Genomic DNA, 10,795 nt, shown 5'->3' with positions numbered 1-10,795 from the left:
ATAAGGTGATGTGTAAATACACAAGTCTAAAGCAGTGGAAGCTGCTGAGGGGAGGGCGGCTCATAATAATGGCAGGAGCGTAGCAAATGGAATGGCATCAAACACCTGGAAACCATGTGTTTTATGTATTTGATACCATTCCACCTTTTCCTCTCCAGTCACTACCACGAGCCCATCCTCCCCAATTACGGTACCACCATCCTCCTGTGGTCCAAAGCCTCATCATTTTGTCCTCGAAGGGCTAGAAAGCATTTATCTCAATCATTTCAGCCATGTCCAATTCAACTTTTATACCTTTATTTAACTAGGCAAGTCAGTTAAGAACAAATACTTATTTTACAATGACAGCATATCCCCGCCAATCCCTCCCCTAACCCGGGCAACGCTGGGCCAATTGTGTGCCGCCCTATGGGACTCCCGATCACAGCCTGTTGTGATACAGCCCAGAATCGAACCAGGGCCTGCAGTGACGCCTCTAGCACTGAGATGCGGTGACTTAGACCAGGTCGCAGTTGCAAATGAGAACTTGTTCTCAACTAGCCTACCTGGTTAAATTAAGGTGAAAGAAAGACTGCTGTGCCACTCAGGAGCTGAGGTGCCACTGGTAACTTTCACTTTCCTAATGACAACACACTTTACTACAATTTTTTTATTTGATTAAAATGAATTCCACTGAAAACCCAGTTACATTCTAGACCCCTCAATTTACAAACAAATGAAAATTAGAGATTTAAAGTAAAACATTTAAAGTAAAAAACAAATGTTACATTTGATTACATATTGTCAAATCTTACAAGAGACATGCAGAAGTCACTTCAAACAGTGCAGTTAGCTACTGCCTCAGATGCTGAGTGCAAAGATGAGACAAATGTAAAAATATAACGAGGTGGAGAGGTCTTACCACAGAGGAAGAAGGTATCTGACTTATGGATGTTGGGGCCTCAGCCTCCTTATATCTGGTTGGAAGTGCTAACCAAGCAAAAGTTAATTATGGACCACTCTGGGAAAGGAAATGAATTGTAGGAGAGACCTCTGTGTGTCTGTCTCTCACTAGCACCTCCCACTTCCAGGAGCACCACACTCCCATTACATTACTTTTTAATGTTTGTCTCCGATATTGAATTTCAGTGAATTAACATAAATTAGAGATTTCATTACCAATATCAAAAGTTTGTTTAATCTAATTGATTTCAATGTTAATACCACTGAACCTCATATACTGTAATGGACTGAGTCCATGTTTCCCCACTACCACTAAAATAGTTTTCATTAAATATAATCTGACCTTATTTAGTTCCATTTTAGTGGCATTAATCCTCATCAACAACTTTATATATATGTTCACCTGTTATTTATATTATTTAGCTTGTAAACACATCTGAACTGTCTCCTCACCTCATGCTTGTGATGAAGTTGGCTGTTACCTCGTGCCTTGCTTAGTTTGATTTATCATCCTGGTGGAACCATATTAAATTAATATTTAAAAGATAGAATGGAACTATTTCAATTTCAGTTCATAAAACTTTAAAATTGAATGTGTCGTTTTTATCTACAGTATGATATATTGAAGATGCTGGAGGCTTGTTCTATTTGTCTCACATTTCAGTTGGTTAACACTTATGACTTACATAACACCAGTACAGTATTTCAATAATCTTATCCACTCATATTGCTGACAGCGAATTAACTGCCTCAAACTTTAATTACACTCTGAAGTTAACCGCTTAGCAGCTGAGCTGGCTTCAATAAAACTGATCTAAAATGAGTAGGGAATAGTTATAATAAAGTAACAGATTCCTTTACATTTACATTACATTTCAATCAGTCCTTTATATAACCGTTTTGATAACTTTTATAAAAGACAGCTCTAGCCACTTGTAGAGAAATTATTGTTAAGTAGTTGAGCAAGTTCTTTTTTTCAAGTCAGTGATTTCACATTCTTCAATGTTGATCACATCTCTCCTGCTTTCAAACCTTCACATTCAAGTAGTCCTTTAAGTTATTTGTGTCTCATATGGTGCAGCTAAATTAATGTTCAGTAGGGTGAAACCTTACAGAACATTCAGGCAGAAATGTATTGTGAAGAACAGTTATGACTGTCTGTCAGGTAGAACAGGGAAGCATGTCAGTTCTATTCAATACATCTCTATCAGCAATGTTCAGAACATTTGAACTCCCTAAATGCACCCTGTTTGTTCAGGTTCAGTGTCCACCCAGCACATCAGTACAAGAAGCCCCATATCTGCTGGATACACTAGTTGAGCAGGGTCACCATCTGGAAGGATCCCATCAAGGCCTTTTCATTTCTTGGACTGTGCTCTCATCTTCACTTCAGTCAAGGTTTATTGTTTGATGTGTCTGCCAACACCGCCAAATTCTGGCACAGATGCCACTGTTATTAGACAAGATATTTAATTGACGTGTTTGTAGGCTGAGAGAACATTCACACCATGCAGACTAAACGTTTATGTCATTAAGTTATTTTTATGTGCAAAAATGGAATATGTACACATGCAGTGCCGGCTCCAAGTATAAGTGATCAATGCGGTCGATAGGGGGCCCCAGGTGTTGCTAGGGGGATTCAGTCAGGGTCTCAACTTACTGTTAAGAGTTAGAATAGTGTAATAAGGTGCAAGTTATAAATGTGGTTGTGCATCAGCAGTTTTTCTCTTGTTATGTCAGTTACTGACAATCACTCAACTATACATGTCAGATAACAATTTTTTGATTGGTAAGTTAGTCTAGCCAGCTATCTAAGCTTGTAGTAATCATGGCTAAATACCGACCTGGCATGTAGGGCACGTGCCGAGGACCCCTGAACTCCGGGGGGGGCCCTATTGATTATGTTAATCAATCTCACTCAGATATCATTAACATGGAATAAATCCTGGCAAAATGTGTAGAATTGAAAGAAATTGGCTTAAAAGAGCAAAATAAATTCTCTGCCCCATGGCAAAATGTGTCCAACTGGTAGCCTAGTGGATAGAGCGTTGGACCAGTAACCGAAAAGTAGCTGGATCGAATCCCTGAGCTGACAAGGTAAAACTCAGTCGTTCTGCCCCTGAACAAGGCAGTTAACCCACTGTTCCCCAGTAGGCTGTCATTGTAAATAAGAATTTGTTCTTAACTGACTTGCCGAGTTAAATAAAGGTAAAAAATTCTCTCCACCTCAGGAAAAATGAATAGAGTTTAAGGAAATTAGCTTAAAAGAGCAAAAAAAATGATCTCTGCCCCATGTCTAACAGTAATCTGTGCCGCAAAGGTCATGTTGTCAACAAGGCAACGTGATTCATAGTTCAGAAACATACAACATCTCTTTTCCATAAGATATGTTTGAATTTTCAAACTAGTTTTCATTGGGAAGGAAGATAAAGCCTTTTTATCAAAAGTAATCACTTTTGTATGTAAAAACACAGAATCGTACTCATCACTCCACGTGCTTAATTAATTCATTTTAGTTTTGAGACGACTTCGCTGTCGGACTAATGGTGAACCTGGGTCACGCCCTGGAGGCAGCCTGGTTCCAAAATTAATGCAATAGACACTAACCCCTTTGACCCAGGGCATGCACTGGACATTAATAGAACTCCCTCACTGGTATTTTGACCTACCGTTTTAAGAGCACATCTGATTGGTCAAAATACCAATGATTGAAAAAAAGTTCAGACTTGGGCTGCCTGTCTAAACGCAACCTAACATACTGAGTCTGATTTCAAGTAATTAAGGGCTAAATTTAGATTATGATCATTTGATTCAGCTGAACCCGCTGTGTTAGTGCTGGGGTGGAATAAAAGCCTGCACACCATGAGGATGGGCTGTCCAGAACAGGAGTTGAAGGCCCCTGATATACTGTTATTAACTGCCAGACATTATTAAGCAGTTGAGCAAACTATCATTATAAAATTCATTGTACATATTTGACGTATTTTGGCATTGCCTTGGGACGATAGCAACTCTTGATCCAATCAAATTTAAAGGTGCTTTAAACGACTCAGTCTGTGCTCACAAAGTAGTTTTATCACCACAGACAGGAGTTTGCCTGAGACACCCCAGTGCCTTGGCTCACGTCAGCATTTTATTTACATGATTCAATCCATTCAAATGTCACAGCCAGTAAAAATCTAAATCTGGATATGAGAGGCGGGGTCATGCTGTGTCATGGATCCACATGACAACCAAGAATGGCTAATTAAGGTTTTATTTTCCAGGTCACATATCTCGCTGTAAATATATTATGGTGTCAGCAATGTGAGGACCTCATGGTCGACTAATAAGGTCAAAATAATGTGCTGGCCTGTATCAGATCTCTCTGTGGTCTACAGTATAGGTATGAGGTCTTCACCTTTCAGGATAGAGTGTGAAGTCAATGGAAGGCTAATTGTAATATTAACAAGGATCTAATACATTTACACGGATAAACACTTTGTAGTCCAAATTATTACTCCCTGTCAGTGACCTCCAACCATGGCCATGATCCAAAACTGGGTTTCAGAAATGCATGCAGCTGAGGTAATTTAGGATTGCTCTATGACCCTCCGTCAAAGAGACGGTATCTTCTGAACTGTTCTTGAAACTCCAATTTACCAAAGCCACAGATAATGTACAAGCGCCACAGATAATGTACTAGCCCAATATGGACATGTTCAGAAATGGTTGTGTCAGAAATAATCCCAGCTTCCACAGCAATATATCTATTGTTAATTTGACATCGCTTTATTGCTTCATCAGCAGAGCTGTTTCTATTTGAGCCGTGCACCAGAGGATATGACCATATATGATATAGATAGTAGGAAGACACAGTCATGTCCATAACAGAGAACATAAATAAAACTGGGAATCCCACAACCTCCCTTCAGCTGCAGCTGTTGGAACACAAGCGTCTTGGGGAGCAGGGGACTCTTCCTAGCCAAGCCTTTTGAAGGGTCAGGACAAGTGACAGCCCAATCCACTATATCAGGTATTCCCAAACTGGGGTACACGTACCACAAGGGGTACGCACAATGTCGTCGGGGGTACGCCAAATTAAAACATGATTCACATCAAACATTTCTTTTTTAAATCATTATTTTTTTTTGTAATCTTCACGTTTTCAAACAGTCCATTTATATTTTCCAACGGGGCTATACATTTGGGTGAGGTTTTTTTCTCGTCTGAGTAGCCTCGTTACACTGGCAAAAATAAAATTTGACCCTCTAGTGTTCAGCAAAATAACAGCACAATGTCAAATACAGGTGGCCTAGTCAAATAATTAACATAATTAACGAATAATTAACATCCAATCACATTAACCATTACTCTCTCGCGGGAATTCCACTAACGGTCCGTATGTAGCCAAACGTATGCCCTTTTTTCCATTTTCGGCTAAAATGACATACCCAAATCTAACTTCCTGTAGCTCAGGACCTGAAGCAAGGATATGCATATTCTTGACACCATTTGAAAGGAAACACTTTGAAGTTTGTGGAAGTGTTAAATTAATGTAGGAGAATATAACACATTAGCTCTGGTAAAAGATAATACAAAGAAAAAACATTTTTTATTTTAGTTTTTTTATTTCCTTTTATGTACCATCATCTTTGAAATGCAAGAGAAAGGCCATAAAGTATTATTCCAGCCCAGGCGCAATTTAGATTGTGGCCACAAGATGGCAGCAGTGTATGTGCAAAATTTTAGACTGACCCAATGAACCATTGCATTTCTGTAAAGAAAATTGTATCAGGTCTGCCCAAATGTGCCTAATTGGTTTATTAATACATTTTCAAGTTCATAACTATGCACTCTCCTCAAACAATAGCATGGTATTATTTCACTGTAATAGCTACTGTAAATTGGACAGTGCAGTTAGATTAACAAGAATTTAAGCTTTCTGCCCATATCAGATATGTCTATGTTCTGGGAAATGTTCTTGTTACTTACAACATCATGCTAATCACATTAGCGCACGTTAGCTCAACCGTACCGCAGGGGGGACACCGATCCTGTAGAGCAGGTATTCCCAAACTGGGGTACGCATACAGCAAATAAAATGTAAAATATATGTGTATATTTATATTTTCCAACGAGGCTATACATTTGGGTGAGGTTTTTTTCTCACCTGAGTAGCCTTGTTTCACTGACAAAAATACAATTAAACCAACTAGTGTTCAGCGAAATAACAACACAATGTCAAATACATGTAGCCTAGTCAAATATTTCATTAAGTTCCAATCACATTAACCGTTACTCTCTAGCGGGAATTCCACTAACTGCCCGTATGTAGCCTAAAGTAGCTGCTGCTCATGTTGGTATCTGTACTGACGGCGCAAAGGCCATGACAGGGAGATATAGTGGAGTGGTAAATCGCGTGTATGCAGTTGCACCCGACACCACTTGGGTACACTGCAGCATCCACCGAGAGGCTCTTGCTGCCAAGGGAATGTCTGACAGCTTGAAAGACGTTTTGGACACTACAGTGAAAATTGTTAACTTTGTTAAAGCAAGGCCCCTGAACTCGTGTATTTTCTGCAATGGTATGGGCTGCGACCATGTAACACTTTTACAACATACAGAAGTGCGCTTGTTATCAAGGGACAAAGTATCGACACATTTTTTTTTAAATTGAGAGACTAGCTTTAAGTTATCTTTTCTGATCATTTTCACTTGTCTGACCGCTTGCATGATGACGAGTTTCTCACACGACTGGCTTATCTGGGTGATGTATTTATCACCTGAATGATCTAAATCTAAGGACTACAGGGACTCTCCACAACTAGATTTAATGTGCAGGACAAAATTGAGTCTATCACTAAGAAGTTGGAGCTCTTCTCTGTCTGCATTAACAAGTACAACAGACATGTCTTTCCATCATTGTATGATTTTGTGTGTTTAAATGAACTAAAGCTTATGGACAATGTCAAATGTGATATAGCGACGCACCTGAGTGAGTTGGGTCCTTTGCAACCACGTACCCATGTGAGAGTGGATTCTCGGCCCTCACTAGCATGAAAACGAAATACATCCCAACTTTGCAGAGTTATGTGCATCTTGTCAAGCACACACTTCTTATTAACCTGTGTTGAGTTAGTCACAATTGTCAATGAACAAATAAGGTTTTATATGTAAGATGGTTAAATAAAGATCAAAATTATTGATTATTGTTATATTATTATTTGTGCCCTTGTCCTATATGATCTCTTTGTCTCTTTCCACGACCCAGGTTGTGACAAAAACTCACACTCATTCTTATGTTTAATAAATGTATTGTATAGTGTGTGTGTGTGTGTGTGTGGCAGGCTTACAATGATGGCAAAAAAACATCATTTGAGAGTGCGCTGACCCTGGTGCTGGAGGGGGTACGCAGCTGGAGGTTGAATGTTTGAAGGGGTACGGGACTATATAAAGTTTGGGAACCATTGCTGTAGAGGAAGGCATTGTTCAATGCTCAATGTTAAATTCAAAACTTTCTAGGATCACATCTAAGGTAATATGACAACAATTTGAATTACACTTAGCAAATCAACTTGGATGGAGGGACACAACACACTCCCCGCCTCTCGTCATGTTCTGTTCAGCCGTTAATGAGAACCACATATTACTATACCATATGATGTGGTTAGCTGATATGTTAAAGGGATAGTTCACCCAAATTACAAATTAACACACTGGTTTCCTTACCCTATAAACAGTCTATGGACAAAGTATGACTGCAATCCTTTGGATTAGTTTCCCTGGCAGTGGCTGGCACCAACATTCCCTCTAAGCTGCACAGGTGTGCAGTAGACTGCTGCGCAGCTCCCCGGGACTGCCACGCAGAAGAAATATCAGCCCACAGAGAGAAGCACAAGATTGAACTAATGCTGTCAGCTTTCTAGAGTTTTCCCTGTTAGTTAACACTATCAACGTTTCCTTTTACTGTTGCAATTGTGATCGAATGAACACAATATTAGACACTTTCAAGAGAGCTTTATGTTGCCACGTGTGCACATTTTGCTCATATCTTTTGCTACTTAGTGAGTGATTAGCCCAGTTACAGATCATTTATAGTCAGCAATAGGGGAGTGATTGCTTCCTACAAGAGCACAAAACGTGTACATTTCTAGACATCTTTGAAAAGTGAGTCAGGTATAGAGCTTTTTTTGTCTTAAAGGGGCAGTGTTTAATTTTGAGACAGGCTTCAATAAGTTAAATAGCTAATAGGCAGAGGGTAGCATACTTTGTCTGATTCTCTGTAATACTGGTGTGGGAATAGTAATACATTTTATTTGGTAAAATGGTTTCTTGCATCAAACACAACATTTTCAGTCACCTCCAGGATAATGTCAAGCCCTGGATGTTCTTTTTCAAACGTCTCATGGAATGTAGTCGTACATTGAACACCTCCGACTGGCTGCTACTGTAGGCTGAATGATAGAACAGCTATTTCCATGTTAAAATGTTATGGGATGCATTGTTTTTTTGTTTTTTGATGGTAGACCACTCTGGTAGGCCAACATTATGATCAAATAGCCACAGTAGTCTACTTGGCCACTGTTAAAACTGTAACTTAAAGCGGGTACAGCCTGTTCACAGTAAACGTGCGCTGGAAGTTGCACTGAATTTTCCTAATGTTCAAGTTTGCACTCAGCAGACCTGAAATTTGCTCAGTGCCAAAAGGAAACATTTGCTGGCATCGTTTCCAAATGCAAACGTTTTAGCATTTGTGGCACAAATCCCATTCATGTCATGACACAGATATTAGCATTTTTCGCACATCATGTTCAATTCAGCGATAAGGGACTTTGTTGAGCATCACAATATATTTTTGATACTTTCAAATTATTTGGAAATGTTGTATAAAAAATGCTAATATCAGTCCCATGACTTTGTGTCACAATTGCTAAAATGTTAGCATTTGGAAACAGTGCAAGGGAAACTAAACCCAAGCATACATTGCTGTCATACCTTGTCCATAGACTGCTTAGTGGGTAAGGAAACCTGTGTCATTTTGCAATTTGGGTGAACTATCCTAAACATCAATCCAGGCGTTCTGAGATCTGGCATTCATCTGCAATGTAGTCAGCATGGAGGGTGGCCATTGTGTGTAGCCTTTCCTGCAGTCAAATGACCATATCGCCGTGTAGTGACCTCATGGGTGGAATGTTATTTATAATTTTTCATAATTACATACAGTTCAAGTCGAAAGTTTATATACACTTAAATTGGAGTCATTAAAACTCGTTTTTCAACCACTCCACAAATTTCTTGTTATTAACAAACTATAGTTTTGGCAAGTCGGTTAGGACATGCATGACACAAGTAATTTTTACAACAATTGTTTGCAGACAGATTATTTCACTTATAATTCACTGTATCACAATTCCAGTGGGTCAGAAGTTTACATACACTAAGTTGACTGTGCCTTTAAACAGCTTGGAAAAATCAGGAAAATTATGTCATGGCTTTAATAGCTTCTGATAGGCTAATTGACATCATTTAAGTGAATTGGAGGTGTACCTGTGGATGTATTTCAAGGCCTACCTTCAAACTCAGTGCCTCTTTGCTTGACATCATGGGAAAATCAAAAGAAATCAGCCAAGACCTCAGAAAAAAAAGTGTAGACCACAAGTCTGGTTCATTCAGCAATTTCCAAGCACCTGAAGGTACCATGTTCATCTGTACAAACAATAGTACGCAAGTATAAACACCATGGGACCATGCAGCCGTCATACCGCTCAGGAAGGAGACGCGTTCTGTCTCCTAGAGATGAACGTACTTTGGTGCGAAAGTGCAAATCAATCCCAGAACAACAGCAAAGGACCTTGTGAAGAAGCCTTCCCTGTAGCTCAGTTGGTAGAGCATGGTGTTTGCAACGCCAGGGTTGTGGGTTCGATTCCCACGGGGGGCCAGCACAGGAAAAAAAAAAATGTATGAAATGAAATGTATGCATTCACTACTGTAAGTCGCTCTGGATAAGAGCGTCTGCTAAATGACTAAAATGTAAAAAAAAAATGTAAATGTAAGATGCCTGAGGAAACAGGTTCAAAAATATCTATGTCCACAGTAAAACGAGTGCTATATCAACATACCCTGAAAGGCTGCTCAGCAAGGAAGAAGCCACTGCTCCAAAACCGCCATAAAAAAGCCAGACTACGGTTTGCAACTGCACATGGGGACAAAGATCGTTCTTTTTGGAGAAATGTCCTCTGGTCAGATGAAACAAAAATTGAACTGTTTGGCTATAATTGCCATCGTTATGTTTGGAGGAGAAAGTGGAGGCTAGCAAGCCTAAGAACACCATCCAAATTGTGAAGCACGGGGGTGACAGTATCATGTTGTGGAGGTGCTTTGCTGCAGGAGGGACTGGGGCACTTCACAAAATAGATGGCATCATGATGGAGGAAAATAATGTGGATATATTGAAGCATCATCTCAAGACATCAGTCAGGAAGTTAAAGCTTGGTCGCACATGGGTCTTTCAAATGGACAATGACCCCAAGCATACTTCCACAGTTGTGGCAAAATTGCTTAAGGACAACAAAGTCAAGGTATTGGATTGTCCATCACAAAGCCCTGACCTCAATCCTATAGAAAATTTGTGAGCAGAACTGAAAAAGCATGTGCGAGCAAGGAGGCCTACAAACCTGACTCAGTTACACCAGCTCTGTCAGGAGGAATGGGCCAAAATTCACTCAACTTATTGTGGGTAGCTTGTGGAAGGCTACCGGAATGTTTGACCCAAGTTAAACCATTTAAAGGCAATGCTACCAAGTGTATGTAAACTTCTGACCCACTGGGAATGTGATGAAAGAAATAAAAGCTGAAATAAATCATTCTCTCT

This window comes from Salmo trutta, chromosome 38 (genome assembly GCF_901001165.1).
Source record: "Salmo trutta chromosome 38, fSalTru1.1, whole genome shotgun sequence".
NCBI classification, from domain to species: Eukaryota; Metazoa; Chordata; class Actinopteri; order Salmoniformes; family Salmonidae; genus Salmo; species Salmo trutta.
The sequence above is the reverse complement of the archived record's forward strand: the minus strand, read 5'-3'. Positions refer to the sequence as shown.